The sequence below is a fragment of the Ambystoma mexicanum genome (assembly GCF_040938575.1).
Source record: "Ambystoma mexicanum isolate Mex_15411 chromosome 12 unlocalized genomic scaffold, UKY_AmexF1_1 Mex_chr12_unloc.1, whole genome shotgun sequence".
In the NCBI taxonomy this organism is placed as follows: domain Eukaryota; kingdom Metazoa; phylum Chordata; class Amphibia; order Caudata; family Ambystomatidae; genus Ambystoma; species Ambystoma mexicanum.
This window is the reverse complement of record NW_027182322.1, coordinates 8,293,759-8,307,587: the sequence shown is the minus strand read 5'-3', so window position 1 is coordinate 8,307,587 and position 13,829 is coordinate 8,293,759. Positions and strand designations below refer to the sequence as shown.

The following is a 13,829-nucleotide window of genomic DNA, read 5'->3' as shown; positions in this document are numbered from 1 at the left end:
GATGAAAGCCGCATCAGTGGTGGTAGGACGACGGGCAGCCAACACGGCAGGCTCGTGAAACCTTTGTCCCCATTGTTGCGGCTGGACCTGCGGTCATGCAGGCTAGTCGGACCATCGCTGGGGGCACCCATTATATGCATTCACAGAGACAGGTGTGGGCTGGCTCACAGGTACACAGGCCAACCCAAGGGCTGAAGGGGGCACCCAGCATACGCACACACAGTTCCCGCTGCAGGGATCACCCTGTTCTCCGTGGCCACACAGACTTACATGGCAGTCATGGTCACACGACTGCATCGTGGCCTGGGGGCACCCAGCGCATGCACAAGGACCTGGATCCATTCAGATTCAGTGGTGCTGCATGGGCTGTGCTCACACAGCATCATCCTGCAGGGGAGACAGAGTTGACATGCAGGGGCTCTGCCTGGAACACAGGGAGTGGGGACAGAGTTCCCTCACAGGGGCTCTGCCATCATGAAGGGCTTTGCACAGGCAGGCACTCTGCCGGGAAGGCCGCGCTGGCGCAGAGCAGAATAACACGCTGCAGGCAGGAGTCTGGAGGTCTTGACTGACGAACGAGAAACTGCATGTCCCTTTTATTGGGTTACCAATGAAATGTATGCCTCAAGAAACCTATGGGGCATGTACCTGGTCACTCTACACGAGAACAAATCTCTTCTTAATTATTCAATATTGATCAGGAGAGTATTACTTCATTTAAATCAAAATTTCAAGAAACAGAAAAAACACTTTGTAAATCTCTTTTACAGACAATTGTATTCTTAGTTCATACAATGTTTTTGACAACCTGAATTACAGCATTCATTAAACAAAATAGTTTTACACACTAAGATTTTCATCAAATAAAAAAGCAACAGTTCTTAGCAGAAAATAATGTCATTCAGAAAGAATTCTGCAAAATGTGCTGAATTTATAGTTTTAAGTGTCAATTCAACAGAAAGGTTTTTTTTCCCCACACAATCACAATCACATGTTGTTAATCCACTAGGCGTTTCGGGGTTATCTTGACCCCTTCTTCATGTGCTGATGTGATTTGTATTATTTTCACTATTTCGTAAAACAAATTTCAAAGAAAACAAAGATTTGTACTAGGTTTGTCTCTGTAGCATAGTGAACACCAATATATCATGAACAAATTTTGAGACACCCTAAGAGTGAATTTCACTGACCTTGGAAGTATCCAGGGTCTATATAGCCATCACTGACTCTCGAGTCACTTCTGATTCTTGCCACTGGTTGATAATTGCTGGTAGTCTGGTATTGTAACCATCCTCAATGGTCCTGTCCCAATGATCTAGCAAAATGTTGCACCCACTCTATGAAGAAGGAATAATCACATGCCCAAATTATCAAAACCTGCACTCAATACTGCCTCCCTGCACCCAGCGCTCACTAAATCCAATGGCTAAAATAAATGCCTCAAGGAAAACTTACCCACAGCTCGAGACTTTCCAAAAAGCAACTCGGGAACGGCGAATCAGCTGCAAACACAGCCTCCCGTCCCGCGGTGCGTTTGTATTAGATATTTCAATGTGTCACATGATCGTAACTCGGATCACGTGACCAGGAAACGTACGTTTCTTGAAGGACTATCGCCCCAATTTCTCTGCCCCAACGTGGTATATCTACCTAAAAAACACCACGTTTGCTATATGTAATATTATTGCCGCTATTACTCATACAAAAGGGCTCGATGTGTAATGAAGGACACAGTCCCTGTACCGTTGTGCCGCCTCAAGGGATCACAAAGTGATCACGTGATGACGTGTCTGTGATGAGACACGCCATCAAGGGATTTATGTGCCGTCTGTTATTGTTATAGCTGCGCCTCCTGTTAAAGATAAGTGTGAAAGTCTACTGCTGAGATATATTACTGCTGAGATTCAATACAGGTTCTCAGTTTGGGAAGATCACATAATGAACGCCAATTCTCTTATTACGTTCACGGGCAAGCTCTTCCTGCTTTGTATCATGGTAAGTAAAAATTCATATTCTACTGACATATATCCGATATGATGCTCACTATGGAGCACCATGTCCTAATTAAGGGTAGATCATCTAGTGAATATGAACAGAATCAACTCTAAGCTATGAACATATATTGGGTTAATCACATGCTGCACGGACACGTGGTACCGCACAAGCATTAAGCAGGGACTTGTCATTTCTTAAAGGGGAGCACACCACAGTGCTGATCAGATTCCCACATACCTCACCAGTCTCCCCCATCCCTTATCAATGCCCTTCAGACAATGAAGGGGCTGTGTCCTGAGACACCTGGCAAGTAATACGATTCCTTGAGTAATACGAATACAGACAATCCTCAAAAAATATATTAGGGCAACTATTAAGATCACTCTGCGTTCAACAGGCTCCTACTGATTGGTTGTCGCTACCTTTTCTTGTTATGCAATAGAAAGTTACTCATTAGAGAAACTGGATCCTATTCTTTGCTTCTGTACATTACACCTATTTGTATGTGCAATGAAGTGGTGAGAGATGCAAAGAATGGAAAATAACATAAAAAGACGTGTGCAAACTCATCTGCGTGGATCACCATTATAACCATGCGAGGCAAATGATACTGTTCAAATATGTGTTAATTTGTGAGTTATTATGATTCCAAATCCCAAGATTATCAGTCATTTCATCAGTAATTAAAAGAATTGCAAAGGAGTGACTTGACATTAGTACGTGTTGATAACTACAGACCTTTCCATGTGCTCGTCGGTTCGTCAGGATGGCCGAGCGGTCTAAGGCGCTGCGTTCAGGTCGCAGTCTCCTCTGGAGGCGTGGGTTCGAATCCCACTTCTGACATGAATTATTTTATAGTCTTAATAGTGTCTGCATCCAGAAACACAATTATGTGCAACATTGTTGTCGGCTCTTCCTAGAATAGTTGTTTTCTAATGCCTCGTGAAATAGATTGTAAATGAACTTCTTTAGGAGAGTGAATAATATTTACTTTCTGTCATTTTGAATCAGGTTGGGAATAGTTGCAGCTTCACTCTAAATGGCTCATGCCACAAGTCATGTGAATTTTGAAACATTATTGTCTTTCTATCCCTGTGGCATATTTTCTGTGTTAGTCTCAACATAAGCAGGCCCTCCATTTACAATTGCACACTTTCATATTCACTCTCCCTATAGATATCCACACTAACACGTTCAAATGCTATCTTAAAAAACACAATAAGCATACAAACTAAGCAGTGGTTAAAGTGAGCAGAAAAGGTCGGGAGTGGCTACCACTACTTTCATTTTGTACTGTTAACAGTTCTACTACTTTTGTAATCATTTTAATCATTCCGGAACTGTTCTTTGTGAAGTTAAATCACATTTCTCTACTTTACAATCCAATAGCAGTAAAGGCTAAACTGACCCGCCAGGGTCACTGTTCCACTACTTTTTTGGATGCACTTCTACCACTGAAACTAAGCCACCTACACATGGCTATTGTACGCCCCTCACACCTTCTTCTTACACTGATTGCTTAAGGTCTACGATATTCCTGGATGCTGCCCACCCCCACACAAGTTAACCCTTTTTCACAATCAAGGGTGGAACATTGTGCTTTTGAGGATGCTGATCTGTGCGCCCGGGCCATTGATCACTGACAATCCTCCAAGTTTTTGGAGGAGGTGAAGGCACTGGTGAGGTCTTAGAAGTAGAAGAGGACAGAGGCAGGGGAGGGAGGTCCTCAAATGGACAACCCCAGAGATACATTGGAGGGGCAGGTAGACATGTCCATCATGTGGTAGGAGGGGACTGCTGCAGCTAGAACCCTGGAGGAGGTGTTTGGAATGGAGGAAGTTCACAAAGCAGGGTGAGGATACTGCTGCAAATGAGGGGGGATGACTGCCTGGAGAAGACTTAAGGGGGGTTGATCAGCCTGCGAAAGTGCCACAGCAGAAGGTATACCTACTTGATTGAGAGGATGAGAGGCATACATAAGAAGAGGTGGCGGTAGTATATGTGCCTCTTCTAGCCATAGAGGAGAGGGAAAGCCTGGAGTTGCCTGCAGAGTGGTGACCTGAAACACACCATAACACATTACACAGAATGCTTAATAGTGGTACTATTTTATCCTGCCATGAGGGAAGACCACCCACGTGAGAGGATCTTGAGGTCTTCTGCATGGTGTAGGGCTGTGAGAAGAGGCTCAAGTGGGACAACAAGCCAAGCAGCTAGGGGGGGCATAGCCTAGGGATTATGCCCATGAGGACTCATGTGCACAGGTGGCACAGAAGGGTGCTCCAAGCACACGTGTCCTCAAAGGCTTGTAACAATGCAGCAACCACTATGTGGCAAACCAACTTCTGGTGCACCAGTAGTCCTGGTATGAATATCAGTTTCTAAACCATCAATCAGCCCCACACCTCCAGTACACGAGAAGGGATCCGAACAGATTGGAAGAATAAGCAAATTATAAACCTCCTTGTCCAGTTTTGGTAACGTGGACAGAATGGCAGGCTTATATCCGAAAGGATTTGGGTCATTGGTTAGTTGCAACACAGCAAAAATACAATTATTACCCAATGATAAAAGGGACTGTCCAGTCAAGGTGAATAAAAATATCTACTTTATTATTATCAACAACAGACAGTTCTAGCAACATTATGAAATACAACTCACCCTGTAAAGGAATGCAGAGGACAGAGAGTTTCAAAGAAGGAAAGGGATTCACTCTGGATATTGACAGGAGGGTGGTCGGTATAGTAAATAATCGCAACAGTTCAAGGACACTTGGCTTGAGCACAAAGGAAGCAATGGGTCTTAAAATGTCTCTAGAGGCATTTGGAGAAGGACCAGGGGGACAGAACCACAATGTCCCTTGTGCTTGTAGATGTTCTTGGTGCTCGACTGGGTGGATGCAGTTTTAGGGTGCTTTGCAGCTTCTGTGACAGAGTTGGAGACGGGAGACAGCTGTGGTTATCAGGTGGCAGGCAGTTCAATGAGCGCATCTGGACGGATGGCTGCAGGCTGGCCTACGCGGCAGCTCGGGATCAGGAATCATTATCTGGATGGTGGTTCTGAAGCACTGGTCGAGGCGTCTCAGAAGGGTTTAAGGGACTGCAGCATTGCAGTCGGTTGCCGCTCGAGGGACTCGACTGGCTTGAAATTGTCCTGTAAGGCAGACTTCAGTAGATGCTTGTCAATGCACTTCTCCTAGCTTCTTCACTGGGCATGTGTCGTCCTTTAAGGCAGACAGCCCAAAGCTGAGGATTGTATTTCAGGCATATGCCTTGTCCTTGGTTTAGAGTTCAGAGAATCTCTGTCATTTCCCACCTAGGAAGGTTGCTGCAGAACCTAGCAGGGCACGCTGTGTGCTGGCTGGGTACTAGTTCTGTAGCTGCTGGAGGGTCCTCTGGATTCAGTATCTCCCACTGTTCCCTGGGAGATGTTTAGGGGAGGGATCTTGCTTCCCTCTTGGAAGTCCGGGCCATCCTTCACTTGCGGAAGATGTAAGGCAGACTGTACCTTCAGCAGATCTATTTGATTACTGTGCCCACATTTCTGGGACCCCCAAATATGTTGACTTTTATTTTTATGTTGACCCACATTTCACCCCATATATTTGCAGGGGGAAGCCCCTGCAGCACCCCCTACATGTATTAAATACTATACCAATCTCCCCACACATATATATATATATATATATATATATATATATATATATATATATATATATATATATATATATATATATATATATATATATATATATATATATATATATATATATATATATATATATATATATGGGGTTTAAAGGGGGGTCGACATTTTAAAAAAAGGTCAATATTTTGGGGGATGCAGTAATTGTATAATCCCCCTTCAACTAGGCTCCAATGATGAGTTCTTCTTTCTTCTTCTGGTGAAGCTGTCAGATGATCTGCCAAAAGAGGGGCTCAGCCCTCTTTTAAAGCCAAATGGACCACATGGATTGGTATAGGGTACGTCTGCCTTAATGATCTAATCCTGGGTCCTCACATGTATGCGTGAGGTCATAACCAGAGTTCTTTGCAACAGAAAAGGTAAAGGGGTAGAAACATGTACTACAAAGTCCCACCCATCATCTCTGTCTGTTTTGGATCAAAGCGTCCCTCTGGTTATAGGAGCTCTCCCTTGAAGATGCGGCGGGACCAGACTTTCTGGCTCCAGCAAACCACATACTTGTATCTTCTTAATGGGATCGCCCTGTGGGGATGAGTACTGTAAACACGCAATCCCAGCCATGACATTTCACTGTCAGTCGATACTGAGGGCTGGAGCTAGCTTTCGGTTGACACAGTGCATATGAAAGGTTTGTAGGGTTTCCTGTCTCCTTTGTTAGCCTCTGCAGTCAGGCCCCATCTGGGCCTGGTTGATTTATTCTCTGATTAGTATGTTGTACCTGTGATATATATATATCCCCCAGCCCAAAAACCGCACTCCAAATCAGAGTATTTCACCCGTTTTTATTACATACCGAATTTGAAAGAAAATGCAACTTTTACATGTGTCATTTTGCAGCAACATGTTTTAAACTTTCCACTCAGTTTTCAATTGTATGCTCTTAGTAATCCATTGCTGGGGATTGTTAGTATCTATGCATTGTTGCTTTAGTGAGAAATTGTATTTACCGTAAAGTTTTAACCGCACATTAATTATTTATTTGTCCATTTCCTAGTGTCATTTCATAACATTACAAGGGGTTTAAAATCTGTTTTCCACTCTTATTTGGTGACGGAAGGTCGGATTTTGATTCTGTTTTCTGCATCTTATTCCTGATTACCTGCTGTGTCTTGCTATCCATTCGTGAAAAACTGGATAAAAAGCCACACAGTTTGCAATTAGTTTTGTATGGTATCACATGAATAAACCCAATAGATTCAAGTAATCAACAGTGCACAGGACCATTTTCCCACACATTTTCATAATGCCTTTGCCCCATAAAATAAGCCGGTATATAATGTTCATGATGGCTGTGCATGTCCACGTAGCCTGCACCAATATATGCCAATATTACCATATAAGGTCTGTCTGCAAGTAAACAATTATATGTCACGGAAGGAAAGTCTATCCCGACTGGCTATATCAAGACAGGCCAGTGTACCACATAACCACACTCATGTTTGCTTTTACCTTTGTTGCAATGTATACATATGCCATGACACACACAGAATATATTGGTCAAACTGGAGCCACCTATGTAAGCCAGTTTAGCCATGTAATGACACTCATTTTTGCTTTACCCCTGATACCAAGTAGAAAGTAACAAATGCCATGCCACAAAAAGAAAGTAAATGCTCACTGACACCATAGGCCAGACTAGCCACATGATAACACGTATCATGCTTGCTTTACCCTTGATGCCAAGTAAAACATGACATGCCACATTATGAAAGTAAATGCTGTGCAAACAAAGCACGTGGGTGGACTGTGCTGCCTGCCACTCAGGCGAGGTATCCACACCCTTCCACCCATAGTAATGGGGCTCCACTGTTCCTTTTTTTCAAAATGTTGTATAGTCTATTAAAGTTCGTCTTGCTGTGACAATAAATGTGGTTTAAACATTATAAAATGGTGCCTGTATATAAAAAATATTGGCAAGTTTGGTAGAGTGCGAAATCTTCCATTCCTGTCATTCACCAAGGTTGTGTTCTTGAACTTCACTGGTATTTTTCCGTTTGTGTTTGATAATGAACTTTGCTGCAAGTTACATAATTATTTAATTTTCAAGTTGTTTTGTTCGTTATAATAAAACGTGTCTGAAATGTGTTTCACGCTTTATTTATTTATGGACTTCATGGATTATCGGCAATATGATATTCTCTTCTGCTGTTCAATTTTTCATACAATAGTAGTATTTATTGCATTGCAGTAACGTAATGGACTATCAGTGGCTCACCATTTCTGGGTGTTCCATCGCTATTGCATACATGGAAGAGTTCAATGCGCTTCGAAAAGCACACCCCAATTATCATGCTGTTTTTGTATTACTGGAATGTTTCCATGTGTGCAATTAGGATACTCTTTGAGTGTTCTATACTGTTTAAAATATCAACCGCCACCTGAAAAAAAGACAAAACTACAACAGGCCCCAGCGAGATTTGAACTCGCGACCCCTGGTTTACAAGACCAGTGCTCTTACCCCTGAGCTATGGAGCCAGACATTGGAGTCTTTCAAACAAAAAAACCTGACAACATGAATGTTTTACCTCACAGTACATGTCTTACTGTTTCTTTAAGAATGCGAGAGTTGCTTCAAAAGAGCAACATACTATGTGTGTCAGCCAAACCAAAGACAAGAAAGAGAAGGGAGGAAACGGGCTTTGGCACTCAGTCACGCCCTTTGCTGACTTTATGGTGTTCTGTAAATCATTCAGTAGTTATAGCATTCAGATCTGTGCTGGCCAGGAGAAATGTACACTCATTTATGTATTACAACTTTCTACTTGCAACCATTTCTGACTTAACAGCCTTTATACTAAAACTTGGAAAAAAGGGAAAGGGAAGTGGTATTTAAAAATGTGAGGAAGGGAGTGAAAATGTGCAACGCCGGGCTGTTAAAAGGTTTTCAATAAAAAGCAGAGTCTGCAAAATAGGACAGTAATGACACGTAGACAGCCTGACACTGAAATGATGCCATGGCAGTATAGCTAATCACGAAGTACCATTCACCAGACCGCATAGTGTATCTGTTCAGTGGGCAGTTAGAATCTCTTCTTCTTTCTTACATGTGTGCACAATACTTTCCAGCTTCTCCTTCATCTCACTTCACCGTTCTTTTCTTTCCAGCAGAATAAGATTGGCTTTCCCAGGCAGGGTCATAATATGTCTCAGAAAAGTTTTTTGCACTTTAAAATTACCACAGTAGTGATTTGGCACAGTGCAAAGCGTAGTTACAGAACATACCATGTAGCAATCTCTCTTCCAAGTTGTGATTTACAACCTCAAATCTCCATGACAAACAAATCTGCTTTAAAGAGTGGCATGGGACCATTTGAAGAATCGCACCAGTTTCAATTTATAATCCTGAAAAAAGATTAACATGGACTACGTGGATGAGATAGATACACCCTTACTACAGGCATCTGACTATAGTGGACAGACTGATCTCTTCATCCTTCCAATGCCAGTAAATTCAGAGTTAGCAAAATGGGTAATAACCTGCTAAGAGATAGCGCTTTGAATTACTTGTGCATGTGCTACCATAATTATGATTGTCTCGCTAAAAAAGCAAATGGATCTCTTTGAACTCAGAGCAGTTGCCCTGTGGGGTATAATCAAAGGCTCCAAACCAACGGAACTGAAGGGGCCACTGAAAAAATGACCTGGCCTTCTTTATAGAAAAACCTTCACACAGAAAATTGGCCTATCATGGCAGACTGTGGGGTTTCAGCAAGTAACACAAGGAAGGGCCATGTGAAAAAGTCCTAAAAGTCATTACAAAAAGAAAAGCACCATTCTAATTCACAAGTGGCAGGAGAAATTCAAAGGTCCCGTTCACATGAAAAACCGGAGTTTCAAACATTGTCACCAAAATGGCTTCGCATGTGTCTTTGCAGCTTAAAGCAAGACATGATAAAAATATGCCCCAGCTAACATAGGGAAAAGACATAGTTTGTGTTGACAAGATGTAATGTATATTATGCTTCACATTCAAAATACCGGCAAACATTTCAAAAGAAAAGCCCACTTTGTTTCCATGAAAAGTTCCTGTAGGCCTTGTGGGGCAACTGTCACAAAGGACTCCCCCACCGAAAGCCTGACTTCCATCCCAGCTGTTTATGTGATGCTGGAAATGTATCAGAGGGACAGGGCCTCTGAATCCTTGTCCTCTTCTGCCTTTTATCGTGTGTTCTGTTATGTTTTCTGCCCAGGAATCCATTTGGGACTCCTGGCAGTGCAGCTCTCTCTTTTGGTTTGGTGAACAGACCCCTGGGATACCCTTATGGCACCCATGGGTGGGGGGGTACAACCCTGTGCCCCTAGTGTATGTTTTTGGGCACCTGTGGGTGGCCCACAGAGCAGGGTATGGGCTGGTGGCAGCTCCATGCTGAATTGGACAGGTGCTCTGGGTGTCCTCCATTTTGGGATACCCAGGCCCTGCCATTGGGATCAGTTGATTCCTGATAGAAACAAGATGGCCCCTGTGGCCTCTTGCTTTCTATTGCCTGTTGTCTTGTTTTCCCAAAGTCCTGGGATGCCCTGACTCTGTCCCTTCCCCCTGACTGGCTGTTGGGTGGAAGTTCCATATATGGTGTTGTTGTGAAGGCCCAGCTAGACTGACTGGAGCCTTCCCAGTGACTGTATGTTGTGGGTACCTCCTGTGGGTGGGACCTGGGTGAATGGAGTGTGTGACCAATATACACTCCTTGTTGTGGTTGTCTGGTTTCTGGCATGAGAGACAAAGACTGAGACAGCCCTGCCCGAAACTGGCCTGAATGCAGTGTGTAGTGTTGAATGGCTGGGTACTTGTCCCAATCCACATTCCTTGTTGTGAGTGTCTGAAAGGGAGGAGTGTGGCCTGAATGCACTGTGTGCCTGATTGGCTGACTGACTGCATGAATGCCCTTCTGTGTGATTGGCTGCTGTGTGTGTGCCAGCAGTGTGGATGAGAGACAGAATAGTATATCTGGGGACCTCTCACCACTGGAAATTGTTCAGAAGCATTCAGAAGCTGAGTCTCCACTCAAGAGTAACTGGATTTGCTGATCCTCGACGTCCAGCTGGAAGAAGAAGACTTGCTGTGGCATTTGCTTCGACGGAACTGAAGGTTGTCGAAATCGTCGAGGACTGACCCGAGAGAGGACCTGGTAAGGCGCCCTCTTCCCGTGCTCCGAGGGACCATCGAGCACCGCTGAATCTTCGCCGAAGCGCCCTGGAAGTCAGACCCTCGAAAGGCTGCCGACCCGAGACGGGACCGCCGAGGAGATCGAAGTGAAGCACCCGGACATCGACGCTGTCGAAGTCCATTGCCGTCGACCAGGGTTCGCAGGTCTGTGTAACCGCTGGAGGCCCGTCGAAGTTGTGTTGCCCAGCCGTGGGAACCACTTGACGCCGTGCCGCCGACGATCGGAGCCGTCCGCTCCATTGCCTAAGAACATTCAATCGAAGGACTCTCTCGACCGCATCGTCGACCGCTTATCCTGCCGGAGAAAGTCGAGGACGACCAACGCGCCGAGGAGAAACCTGCCGGTGGGTTTCCCGCCACCCGACGACCCCAAAGACTCGGACGACTCGACGCCCTTGCTGGGCTCCCGTCTCTACAATCTTTGCGGTCCAGAACTATTGTCATCGAGGTGCCCCGCACACCTCCGCCTTGCAGGACGCCGACGCCCCGACGCCGACGAGCACCGCTCGGACGGAGCTGCCGCCTCTTCGACAACGTTCGGCCTCGTTCGTCGACGGACGTTCGACGCCCCGTGCCTCCCGCCTGAAAAGGAAGGCATTCAAGAAGGGCCGTCGATTCCCCGTCGCCGAACAGCGAGTCCCTCGACGCTTGTCGACGCCTTTTCGAGGAACTCGACTCCACCAGGTACATTGGGGGGGTAAAAACATTATAGGAGAAAAATAGACTATTGAACAATATCTGGACTGGGCTGGGGTTATATCTCTTTATTTTGCAGGTTGCCCAGGTGGGGGGATCTCCACACAGAACTGTGTCCAGTAGCAAGGGCCAGTATTCTGCCTATTGTTTCAACCCTCTGTTATCTCTCCTCTCTCTATTGCTGGTTTCCTTCTTATTGATCTGTGTGCCATTTCTACAGTATTGTGAATGCACCTTAATGAGGTCTAATATTAGTGGTACCACTTTAGAATTGTAGATATTTACCATTGCTGATTTTCCTGAGCACAAAGTGCGTTATTGTGATAAGTGTACATAACCCTTGAATATTAATTATATAAAGACTGTGTTTTCAGTAATACAGTGTGTGGACATTCCTTTGTGGGGGCTTGGGGATACACTGTACTTAAGAACCAGCCTGCATCACCTCCTGAGAAGCTAGGCCTTGATTGCTCGTCCATCGCTACCGTATTAGAGAATCTTGGCTGGGGTCCTCTGTGCCTCCCCTCTACCATATAGAGAGCAGAAGTACAGACCCCCCCACCGGTCTTCTTTACAAAGCTGGTGGCAGCGGTGGGATGCTTATGGTTTTAAGACTCAGTGTATAACCGTGCCACTTACAAAATATCCGCACTTTTATTAGATTAAGGTTTGGGTGTGTACCAAATAACTGCATTACAAGCAATGGAGGCCATTGCAAATGGTAAATTGACTCGGATGAGCTTAGAGGCTCTCCAGAGTGCTTGTGAAGCCAGGGAGTTAGACTTTGTGGATAAGTCTAGGGCTGAGCTGATAGCTGCCCTGGTGGATTACCAGACTGATGGTGAAACTCTTGAGGAAGGGGGGGATGCAACCAGTGAGGACTCTGCCCCTGGGGTTGTCGCTGAATCTGTTTCTGGGAATGCCACCATTCCTGCTGCCTCTGTTCCAAACCCCAGCAATTCCATGGAACTTGAGTTATTGAGGATGAAGTTAGCCTTTGAATATCGCAAGTTGGAAATAGAAGCTGAGCTTAAGAAAGAGGAGCTGGCACAGCAAGTGGAACTCAAGAATAGGGATCTTGAACTCAGAAATAAGGACCTTGAACTCAAAAGCCAGGACACTGAATGTCAGAGAATCCAGCTAGAGAAAGCCAGAGTGGAGACTTCAGCTAGATCCAGTGAGAGTGTCAGGTCCCCAGCCACCAAGTTTATGAAAGATTTGGTTGGTGTGTTTGTGGAGGGTTCAGATATCCTCCAATGGATTGAAGCGTTTGAAATGGCTTGTGCAATTCATGATGTAGATAAAAGAGATTGGGCTAAGTGTTTGTTAAGCAGAGTGCCTCAAACTGGATATGACTGTATTCTGAAGCTGAGTGTGGAAGAAAGGGGTCAGTATGAGTGTATGAAGTCTGCTTTGATTGCCAAGTTTGGCAAGACACCTGCCCAATACCTTAAAAGGTTCAGGGAATTTAAGAAAAGAGAGAATGTGTCTTGGGTTGACTGGGTGAGTACTGCGCACATGAACATGATGGGGTGGATTGATGGATACAAGGTGAAAACTTTTGTTGAGTTGTCCCACCTCTTGTTTTTTGAGCATTTTTCTGAAGCCTGTTCACCAGAGCTGCGTCAGTATGTGGCTGACCAGAACATTTTGGACCCCTTTAAGCTGGCTAGGTTGGCTGACAAGTGGGTCTCCCACCGGGTGTCCCCTAAGGACTCCAGTGGGAAGGACAAGGACAAAGAAAAGGGGGCCTCTCAGAAAGCTGAGGAGTCCCAAAAGCAGTCACAGTCGGGTAAACCAAAACCTTCCTCTCCTAAGACCCAAAAATCTAGTGGGGATAAGTCCTCTGTGGGTGGGAATAAGAGTAGTGGTCCACCTGCTGCAAAGCAGGCTCCCAGTGGTTCCAGTACCGTACCCCGCACTCCTGGCACTTGTTGGGATTGTGGGGCTCTGGATCACAAAAGGGGTGACCCCAAGTGTAAAGGTAAGGCACTTGGAGTACAGGCTGTCAGCCTGACCTACCCTTACCCCGTGTCTGAGGTGGAGGCCACTGTCCTCCCCTCCTCTACAGGAATCACATTTGGTGCTCCAGTAGAGATTTCCTTAGTGTCCCTTGGGGCCTGGGACCAGTACGCAGAAGTACTGGCGACTATCCCGCAGAACACCCGTAGGTTTTTGAGAAGTGTCCTCTTGAATGGCCAGCCTTCTACTGGTTTGAGAGACACTGGGGCAAGCATGACAGTGGTGGACAGGACCCTGCTCAAGCCAG

General features: G+C 45.2%; 2 non-coding genes across 2 annotated transcripts; one reads left to right on the top strand and one right to left on the bottom strand.

Annotated features, from left to right (window-relative positions):
- The first annotated feature begins 2,755 nt into the window (after window positions 1–2,755).
- Window positions 2,756–2,838, top strand: TRNAL-CAG (transfer RNA leucine (anticodon CAG)). Its single transcript has one exon. It is a non-coding gene; the product is annotated as a tRNA-Leu (tRNA).
- A 5,264-nt stretch (window positions 2,839–8,102) lies between these two features.
- TRNAT-UGU (transfer RNA threonine (anticodon UGU)) lies at window positions 8,103–8,175 on the bottom strand. The gene has a single exon. It is a non-coding gene; the product is annotated as a tRNA-Thr (tRNA).
- Between the last annotated feature and the right edge of the window lie 5,654 nt (window positions 8,176–13,829).